The following is an 11,395-nucleotide window of genomic DNA, read 5'->3' as shown; positions in this document are numbered from 1 at the left end:
TGTGTGAAGGAGGATGTGGCATCATTTAAAAAATACAAAAAATGAATAGCAAATAGCCCATCCTCCCATGCTTCCCCACCCCTTCCCAAATCATGTCTAGTACTGGAGTTCAGCTCAAGATTTCAACATGCTGCTTCCATGTATGTTCTCACTACTGTTTTACTTCTACCTGCCTCTTTTTTGTCAGATTAGCTTTCACTCCTGCCCCCAGGTAAATTCCAAAGCAGGGAATTCGACAATTTCAGTGGCAATGAGAAAGACTATGTACACTCCCCCTCCCCCACAACTCAAATGGATTAGTATAGTTTACCTGATCTAGGGCACTATAACTTATGAATATTTTTCCAGATGGAGATATAATCTGGAACGAAACTTTATATAATGTCTTATTGTCTTATTAAAAAAAAACGAAATAAAAGACTGCAATGTGAAATGAATTCTATTAAGGACATCAAATAATTAGAGATTGTCAATTCAATCACTTCATTATATTCCATAGTTTGATCTGACTGGGGGATACCATGCCATCATTTCTCTCTTTTTCCCTTGAGAATCTAATTGTGCCATGCTATATCTTTTACATTTTTGCTGACAATGCAATATAAACTTATCAATAAAAGTATTTTCCAATGCAATTCCAATGTCTTTGAATTTCCTATGTGATTCCGATTTAAGGTTTTAATCATTAGACTTTTTGCCTGGGCTATTTATCTGATGATAGTAAGGGGCAGACACCTGATACTCAGGTCATAGTTTTTGTATAACTCCTAACATGATGTTTGTGCCAACATCTGTGAGAAAGTCAACTGACCATCTTATCATAGTAAATCTATCTGTTGGGCTTGGAATACAGTCTGGCTCTGGGCTACACTACCTTTGGCCACAGGATGGCATAATCTAATGAGGTCAAGATAACGCTTGGCCTGGGTAATTTCAGATGGATTGGCCCACAATATCCTCCACCACTCTCTGGAAGATGACCTTTATTATTTGTAGGGGTTGTAAAACAATGTTAATCTTATTGTGGCAATTCCCTGTATGCTGGTATTGATCACAGGATTTCACATATGCACTTACATCCCATATCCTGATTCAGAAGAAGCTTTGAATCAGTCTTCCTTTGATACTGCATTTTCATTTGGGTGGTCATGAGCCAATCTCAGCTTCCTCAAGCAAAAGTGGGTGGGTACCATAAGCTGTCTATGCAGGGCTGCAACTGGTGGGGGGCAACCAGGGCATGTGCCCCGGGTGCCACACTTGTGGGCTGCCAAAATGAGTGGTGGTGGGGTGCCAAAATGAGTGCTGGGGGGGGGGGCAAAATGGGCGCGGAATCCATGTTTGCCCCAGGTGACACAGACCCTAGTTGCGGCCCTGTGTCTATGAGGCTCACATTCTTCCCTTGGGAGGTTCTGTCTGCATAGAAGGCCATCTTTAATGATGTTCCACAGCTCTTGGGCTCCATTGGAATGTGACAAGTTACACCACCAATATTAAGACTGTGGCTAAGTGCATCATCAATCTTGTGCATCATGGAGGGTTTCCGTCATAGCAACAATATTGCAGCTGTTCTGCCTATCAGCCTTAACCCCTGGATATTGTTCTGGAGAGGGAAGATCCCATAGGGGTCTGTTAAAGTAACCTTCCCTGGAGTTCTTTAGTGAGTTGTCCAGTCAGGACAAGATGTTGCCAGAAACTCTTGGGAGAATTGGCTTGAATTAATCCTTCTGAAGGTTCATCTACTTCTGGACCATGCAAGGATTGTTTTAATGAGAATTTTCCTTTAAAATAATGCAGTCTGAGCGTAAACACAGAAAGAATGAGTTCATTTGGGAAAAGCCCTAAGGAAGCCGTTGAATAGCCAGTCTGAATTTCAAATAAAATCAGCAAAGTCAGCTTAATGTTATTGTTTGCAAGTTATGGACTTCAGCAGGTTCTAGAACCTAAGTGGAGTTTATGTATTCTAAATATTTGTTTAGATGTTATTACACAGTAGTTTTCTTCTCTTCCTTCCCAAAAGCGAAAAGCCTGCTTCTTAGGGAAGATAGTCTATTGCCTTGTCCAATTAAAGAGTACATTGATGTTGAAGTCTTTGCTGGTTTTCTAGTGCATCTTATTTTGTGCATGGTCTAGTCCCTATAAAGTTTTTACTAGGGCACAATTTAGCCAAGTATAAAGGCTATCCATGTTAATATGTAATCATGTAGCATAAGCTTTCTTAGAAGTGAAAACATTGGATAGAGAGGTCACAAGTTATGCAGGTCATTTAAAGAATAATGGGAGCCCATCACCACCCCAACTTTGAATCCCACCAATTTGTGCCCCAAATTATAATCTAGATCTGTGCTACTAGTACTCACCAGGCCATATGCAAAGAGTTTTGAAAGAGATGAGTGTTTCATTCCTCTTTCTTTTTTAAAAGATAAAGAATAATGCATGTAAGTACATGAAAGGATATTTGAATGCAAATGAATTATTTCTGAAGCTGGGCTGGAGATGGTGGGGATTTTGTAGTTGGTTCTGAAGGTTGAATCAAGTAGAATGTACTTGGAAGAGTTTTGAATTATGCCGAGGGAACATACTTATCCAGTTATCTGGGAACAGTTTGATCCTGTTGGACCCAAGGAAGTGGACAAGATCCTCCAGACTGTCAATGCCACCACATGCCATCTAGATCCATGCCCCTCCTGGCTGGTGAAGGCAGCCCGGGAGGTGACATGTGGTTGGACCCAGGCGATGGTTAAGACATCCTTGGAGGAAGGAGCGTTCCCGGTGGCCTTTAAGGAGGTGCTGGTGCACCCCCTCCTCAAGAAACCATCCCTGGACCCTACTGTGTTGGACAATTTTCATCCAGTCTCCCACTTCCCCTTTTTGGGGAAGGTGGTTGAGAAAGTGGTGGCATCGCAGCTCCAGAGGATTCTGGATGAAATGGATTATCTAGACCCCTTTCAGTCAGGATTCAGGCCCAGATATGGGACAGAAACGGCATTGGTCGCACTTATGGATGACCTCTGGTGGGAGCGAGATGGAGGCAGTGCATCCATCCTTGCTCTTCTTGACCTCTCAGCAGCTTTTGATACCATGGTATCCTTTTGGGTCAGCTCAGGGAGTTGGGGGTGGGTGGTGTAGTTTTACGCTGGGTCACCTCCTTCCTCCAGGGCCTTTCCCAATTGGTGGTGATAGGAGATGAGAGATCTGACCCTCGACCCCTCTTGTGTGGGGTTCTGCAGGGTTTGGTTCTCTCCCCTCTCCTATTTAACATCTACATGAAACCTCTGGGTGAGATCATCTGTCACCACGAGATGAGGTATCATCAATATGTTGATGATACTCAATTATACATCTCCATCCCGGGTGAGGTAAGTGATGCGGTAGCTGCCCTTTCTCAGTGCCTGGGGGCTGTGGGGGTCTGGATGGGGAACAACAGGTTTCAGCTGAACTCTGGTAAGATGGAATGGCTGTGGGTTGACAGCTCCTCAGTATCTGGGATGTTATCATCCTTAGTTCTGGATGGGGTTGCACTGCTCCATTCAGACCCGGTGTGTAACCTGGGGGTTCTTCTGGACTCATGACTCCTGCTCAAAGAGCAGGTGACAGCTGTGGCCAGAAAAGCCTTTGCACAACTCCATGTTGTCCACCAGTTACACCCTTTCGAGATGCCCTCCAAACAATCACTCATGCCCTGATCATCTCCCATATAGACTACTGTAATGCACTCTACATGGGGCTACCCTTAAAGAGTATCAAGAAGGTCTAGAATGTGGCTATGCAGGCAGTTATTGGTGCCTCAAGATCGGCACATGTAACACAACTGTTGTGTGAGCTGCACTGGGTGCCAGTTTGCTTCCAGGTCCAATTCAAGATGTTGGTTATGACCTTTAAAGCCCTACATGGCATGGGGCCAGGTTACCTGAGGGACTGTCTCATCTCCATAACATTGACCTGTCCCATCCGGTCATGCAGAGAAGGTATGTTGCAGACCCCGTCTGTAAGAGAATTCCATCTGGCGGGGTCCAGGAAACGAGCCTTCTCCGCAGCAGCTCCCGCCCTCTGGAACATCCTGCCACCAGAGGTCAGACTAGTTCCATCCCTTTTGACCTTCAGGAAGTCCCTGAAGACTTGGTTCTGCTGCCATGCTTGGGATGGGGATGGGGGCATTCTTGGAGATGGCTGGCACCTTAGAGTGCTTCCCTTATATTTATGAACTTTTATAGCCATCTGGATTTCTATTTTTTTTTAAATCTTACATTGTATTGTATTATATTGCATGTTTTATTATTGTTTTAATGTTCTAATTGATTAATTTATTGTAAACCGCTCAGAGTCCTTCCTTGGTGGGAGATGGGCAGTAGTATAAATTTGAGACATATATTAATTAATTAATTAATTAATACTAAAGAAAGGACAATATGCAGACCATTTGTCTAAGCTCTTAACTAACTTAGTTTGAAGGGTGTCACTAATTTACAGGAACTAGGACTCAGAAAAATATGGTGACATCACTGTTGGAGTTATTTAACTTTAAATACCAAAGTAGGTATTTAAAGTACAAAAGACATGAAAATTGAGACAGTAATGGAATATGATCATTGTTCCATGTTTGCTTGCTCACCCAACTGCTTTCAGTTGTTGAGCCTAGGAATGGAATGGATTATTCTCACAAGAAGTCTCATTAAAGATGTCTTGCTGGGTCTCTTGAAATGGTAGCCTCTTTTCTTCCTGTACTTTCATATTGGTATATACTTATTGAACAGACTGGGTGATCTACCTCCTATCATAAACAGGGTATAGTTTAAAGATGGCTGAATATAGGGGTGATTCATCCAATAGAAGTCAACTTAATCTTATGGGAGTAATTATGCACTTATGCATGGCAGTATTCATGTCTAGTAAGAATAGATAGCTCTTGCCCTTAAGCTTACAATCTAAACAGACATAACACAGAAAGAAAACAGGAAGGAAAAGGAAAATAAGCTTCAGCCTTCCTACAATGATTTGTGGTAGAAACGAATTGCCGAGAAAGTCTAGACAGTTCTACCACCTCCAAAGCCCATGGTTCTGCTTCTCTTCCTCACAAGCAGCTGGAACCAGTAGCCTCAGTGAGGAGAGACTAGGGATCCTCAATCCAGCTGCTTATAATTATGAGGGAGATGGTAGCTCCTGACTGTGTGCTTCTTTCTCACAAGCAATTGTGAGCTGTATTCCTCCTGTCTGCCACTCCACATCTGTCTACTCCTGTATCCCATTCATTCTTCACCGATTTCCCCCAATATTACATTTATTCTACGATTCATATTACACAGCTTCCAGCTATATGTTTCTGGAAAAACTATAGAGCACTTACATGGAGGAGAATAGCACAATCTAATGGCAGAGTACTTGTCCTGAAAGCAGAAAGTTCCCAAGCAATCCCAATGATTCCAATTGTCAGGTTTACCAGCTTCATTTTTAGCTGATCTTTTAATTATTTTCATTCTTCTTTCCTAAACTCATTTTATGTGAGGAACCTATGAAATACTGGCAGATTATGGTGATTTATAAACTGCCTGCTTGGAAATGTTTCCTGGAATTCAGATGCAAGTGATTCTAAGGTCTTTGTAATGCTAAATATGATTTCCAATTTGCTCAAACACTCTCAACTGGTCTGTCTGAGAACCATTTACATGTGTTGGGTACCCATGAGATATCTCCTGGGTAAGTGCTAATATTCTAAGTAGTTAATAGCAGCTCTTCATCTTTAGAATCTTTGCAGTTTATAATTAATATTTGCTTAACCATGTCCCCTGGCTAATTAATATTGATTAGAAAAATCAAAGTGCAGCCGAATCTAGTGTGATCTTTCTTTATTTTTTAAATAAATTGTACCTCTTCAGGAACTTGCTAACATGCCGTATCCAGAATATAGAATTACAAGGGAATATGCAAATGAACTATTTTAGTAGTTAAATTATTTCCATTTCAAAGCCAAGAGGAATGTTTCTATGAATCTTACATTGGTAGAGAATGAGACCTATTACGTAGCAATGGGCATTTTGACTGCTAGCTAGTATTGCCTGATGACCAACTCATGCTTTTAACTAACGCTTGCAAATGCGAGGTTATGCATGATGTGGATAAAGTGGACAAAGAGAAACTATTTTCCCTTTCCCAAAATAGTAGAACCTGAGGTCAATGAAACTGAATACTGGAAGAATCAGGACAGACAAAAGGAAATATTTGTTTACTCAGTGTGACATTAAATTTTGGAATTCATTACCATGTGATGTGGTGGTGGCTACCAGCTGGGCGGGCTTCAAAAAAAAGTGGGACTGATTAATAGAAGTCATGGGGATCAATGGCTGTTAGCCCTGATGGCTGTGGGACAGCCTCTGAAGGCCATCTGCTAGAAGACTAGTGGGCTTCCTTGTGCAGTTGGTTGGCCACTGTGAGAAGAGATTGCTGGACTAGAGGGGACAGGGGTCCAATCCAGCAAGGCACTGCTCCTGTTCTTATGTTCTAAGTTGACCCCATTTAGTTTTGTGTTGTTTCTTTCATATTAACCTCATAAGAGTTTCACTGTAGTCTGTCCAGTTTGGTCCAATGCAGGGAATGCTGCATTGTTTGCTGACCAAGCAATCTTTTTTTCCCCAGACATCTAAAGTGATCAACCATTTCTAGTCCTTGCTGCATGTCTGCAGGTCCCTTTCTTATCAAAATCAAGTGGTTTTTTCCCCTCAATTTTCTTCCCAGAGGGTTTCCAACTAAAAACGTCAATCTAAATTATATGGAAAGTAAGTGAATATTAGTAAGAAAAGACAATCTTGATGAGTAACTAATGTAAAATAGTTTATTAGAATGTTAGAGGTTTAGAAAGTATCCAAGTGCTCTTGACTATCCCTTCCTCCATAAATAGATAAGAAAATTTGCTCATTTATTTCTTCTCCCTCCCTTCCTCCTTCCCAAGTTCCATCTATTTGTCTATTGTAAACCCAACATGAGTCCTTTAAAAGCTGGGTTGTCAAATAAAAGGAAGATCAAATGAGAATCTGAATAAATGAATTCTTTGGACATGACATTACTGAATGAGTGTCCTCCAGGAAGGACTTTACAAATTATTAAAACAATTGAATGAAGCTGGAACTTGGTCAGGATCTTTAGAGTTTTCTGTGACTTGGCAGATATGGAGGAACAACATACTAACATGGAATTGCATACCATATGATATCGGTGTCACCCAGAGAATATATTTTTAGTGTTTGGGACTTTGGGATGGCTGGTAGAATTAAAATATGGAAGGCTTTTGTTTTAGGCCAATTTCTGTGATTTGGTAACATAGAACAAAGTTATATGCAACAATTTTAGGAACCTAAAAGCACTTTAGGAAAATGCTTAACTCAAGCTGAAGCTGAGCTCCCACTGAAGTAAACTAGGATCATAACAGGTGTGCATGGGCATCAGCTTTCCATCACTTCAGTTGCCACTTTCCATCAAAACTGGACTACTGTAATGCGCTCTACGTGGGGCTGCCCTTGAAGAGCATTCAGAAGCTTCAGCTGGTGCAGTATGCAGCTGCATGGATAGTAAATGGTGCCGGGTACTCGACACATGTAACACCACTGGTACGTGAGCTGCATTGGTTGCCAGTGTGCTTCCGGGTGCAATTCAAGGTGCTGGTTGTCACCTTTAAAGCCCTTCATGGCTTGGGGCCGGGTTACCTAAGGGACAGCCTTCTCCCAGTTGTTTCTGTCTGTCCAATTTGATCTAGTAGGTTGGGTATGGTGCGGGTCCCGTCAGCCAGGGAGTGTCGGTTGGCGGGAACTAGAAGGCGTGCCTTCTCTTCCATAACGCCTGCCCTCCGGAACATCCTCCCTCCAGAAATTAGGATGTCCCCAACCCTGTTGGCCTTTCGTAAGGCCGTGAAGACCTGGCTTTGTGCCTGGGCCTGGGGCCTCGAGTGTGTGGATGGTCCTGTCTCTTGGCTGTATTAATATCCATGCATTGCTCACTTGGCAGCCATGTATATTTATTTTGTATTTATTTTATATTTTAACTGTTTTAATTGTAATTGTTTTAATTGTTTTATGGTTTTATTGTTGTAAGCCGCCCAGAGTCACTTGCTGAGATGGGCGGCTATAGAAATCAAATCAAATCAAATCAAATCAAATCAAATCAAATCAAATCAAATCAAATCAAATCAAATCAATCAATACTTAGCTAGTGGTGATAGTTCATTCCAAATTGAGTGAGGATGAAGTGGGGGCTGAAGCTTTTTAGAAAAAAAAAAACAATTGGAATATGTTATGATCTCATGTCCAGCATCTCACTTATTTCCAGGAATTTTGCACCTGAGGCCAGACAGCCACAAATGCCACAGAGTATTTAGAACTTTCCATTGTCTAGCCAGTACTTTGCCTGACTTACTATGTTATACAGACAAACTGATAGTTTTCTAACCACCATTGATCATCCTTGTTTGTAACTGCAAGCTGTGCAACATCCATTACAAGCAATTTCACCTTGTGCTCCCTGTCTGCTCCCATTTTAATTACAGTTGGTTGGATGAAATATTGCCAAAGCTGCAGAAATCCTTACCTCATCATTCTGATCCGAGACACTACTTCAGTTTATTTTAAATGCAGCCTTCTAAAAGTTACCAAGAGATTAAGACAAGCAGACATTCTATTCTATTGAGATACATTCAGGTTCAGCAGTTTCTACAACTTCCATAATGAACAAGAGCCATCCACATATCAGAGAAAACACAGCTCAAAGCCTGCTGTAGTCCATTTCCAGTTTGTGGATGACTGGCTTCTTTTGCCTCAATTAGCAGAAAGTATCTTGTGGCCAGGACACTCTTGTCTATTTGTTGTTGACTTCCTTTAGTTGACACTTCCCCCATCAAACTGTTTAGGACAAGTCTTTCTTTATAGCTCATTTTACATTCAAGATTAACTAAAAACCAATTTATCAGATCTTGCCATTGCTTCCCCTTCCTAATAATTATATGACTGGAGTCATAATATGGCTACTTCGCTCCATGCATTGCTGCAGTATGTTTCCTCAAGGGTGGGTGAGGGAACAACCCAACCCTGGCCCTCTCTGCCTCACCAGATTGCAAAGATATCATGATTTCTATGCCAGATGACAGTTATTTGGCCTCTTTCTGGAAGGTTTGTTTGTTTTTATCACAAAAAGTGTGTTTGTGTGTGTGAGAAAGAAAGAGAGAGAACATTTCAGTTCAGGATGCAGTTTGGGAAGATACAAATCAAATTCCTGATCTGGTGGCCCTAAAGACCCTTGTGACACTTTGGAAGATGAGGTTGACTCCTCCATGATCTTAAAGCTTTTTTTTTTTTTCACCCAGATCTTTTAGGGGTCTTGGAATTTTTTTAAAGTGTCTTCCTTAGAGCTTTAATAGTTTTTATTATTATAAATATTTGTAAGCTACCCAGAGACACAAATGACTCTCACAGTGTTGAACTACAACTCCCACAAGCCCTTACTAATTTACTAGCACCATGATGGCTGAGATGACAGGAAAATCTGAAGATTATGAGATTGACTATCCCAGATCTTCTAGATTTCAGTTTTCAAGTTCATTTGGCACTTTTGAGACGTTCTGTGAGAATCTGGCTATGAGAGAAAATAATTATACATTAAACCTTTAATTAAAAAATGAAATATGAAAGCTGATCAAATCAAATCACACTGGAGGACAAAAACGTGGTTGTTGGTCGTCTCTTCTAATATAAAGTACAAAATTCAGGGAAGGAAAAACAGTGCTGTCACATGATGCAAAGGGAGCTTTATTTGTTTGTTTATTTATTTATTGAAACAGAATTATTTATCAATTATTTATTGAAACAGAAATTCTATTTTAAAGTTTCAAGCCATCAACAGCTTACGTGGAAAGGCAGGATTGATTTTTCAGTTTTATTCATTTTTCTGCATGAATTTCAAACTTACTTGCCAGAAATATGCCTCTTTCACTTGGACTACTATCTTCCAGAAAAGGAAAAATAGTATTATTAATTTGCATACACCCATCCCTTTAAAACACACTGAGGACTTATCATGATAAACCTTGACTTTAAAAGTATTTTGGTGAGTATTAAGTATCGAAGGGAGTTTTAGCTAAATGGCATTTATATTTCTGTAATTTATCTTTGGGCAGGAGGAATTAGAATGATTTTAGAGTCAGTACATTGGAATGACTATAGAATTGGGCTGGGAATACTGAGATATGGGACCAAGTCCTTACATTGGATTATTGCATATATTAGGGAATTTGGGGCCAGCTGCTCTCTTTCAATCCAATGTACATCATAGAATTGTTGGGAGGATGAAAATGAGAGGAGACCCCAATATATGAGGTCTTGACCTCCTAATAGAAAGGTAGGATATAAGTGTAGTAATGAATGAATGAATGAATTATTTTATTTATTTATTTTTCAAATTTTGCCACCACCCATCTCCCCCCAGAAGAGGGACAAATTATCAGACATAAGTGAAAAAAATCTTAGGATTTTAGGAACAATAGTCATAATACTGGGGCTATTTTATGTGCCATACTCAACACTTGCTTATCAGGTGACAAATCACTGTCAAGAAAAAAGTACCACAGTGTCCTAACAGTCAGGAACCACGCTGAGACGAGGAATAGGTCTCTAGTGTTTATTACTGCTACATAAGACAGAAAATCCTAACAAACTGAAGAAGCGTGGGAAAAACCAGAGAGATAAACCCCAAAGGTTAAGGCGGGTCTGATCCGTGTCTCTTTGAATGGCTGCTTAATTCCTCAGTACTACGCATGCGTTTTCCCCCCTGGATAGAGGCCCCCTCCTGCTCGCCATCAGTACTCATGACACACAGCTACTCATCATAGTCACGTCTTCTGTATCACTGACTTTAATTAGTTCACATCTAATATTCACCCCTCTAATATCACCACAAGAATTCCTTATACATTTATCCACAAAAACATTAAACAATCAAGTGAATATCACATATTTTTGTCTTATACCCTGCTCAGCGTTTAATCATTTGCTAGACGTTTATTTATTGTCACTCATGTTTTACTTCCATTATACACCACTCTTATCACATTCAGCAACTAACCTCCAATGTCATCTTTGTGTAAACATTCCATAATTCAAGCCTATTTACTTTATCATATGCATTTTCTAAATCAGCAAATATACAATAAACTTCCTCCATTTCATACATTTCTTAATGACCTGCTGAACAAAAAAAATCTGGTATGCACACCCCTGTGCTTTATATTAAAAAGCACTGAATTTCTTAAATTTTTATCGTCTCTTGTACACTTTCAGTCAGAATGCTACTAGACACTTCCCAGGCACACTTAACAAGCTACTCCCTATGTAGATTTTGCTACCTTTCATTTTATAGAGATGAA

Source organism: Candoia aspera, chromosome 2, assembly GCF_035149785.1.
Source record: "Candoia aspera isolate rCanAsp1 chromosome 2, rCanAsp1.hap2, whole genome shotgun sequence".
Taxonomy (NCBI): domain Eukaryota; kingdom Metazoa; phylum Chordata; class Lepidosauria; order Squamata; family Boidae; genus Candoia; species Candoia aspera.
The sequence above is the reverse complement of the archived record's forward strand: the minus strand, read 5'-3'. Positions refer to the sequence as shown.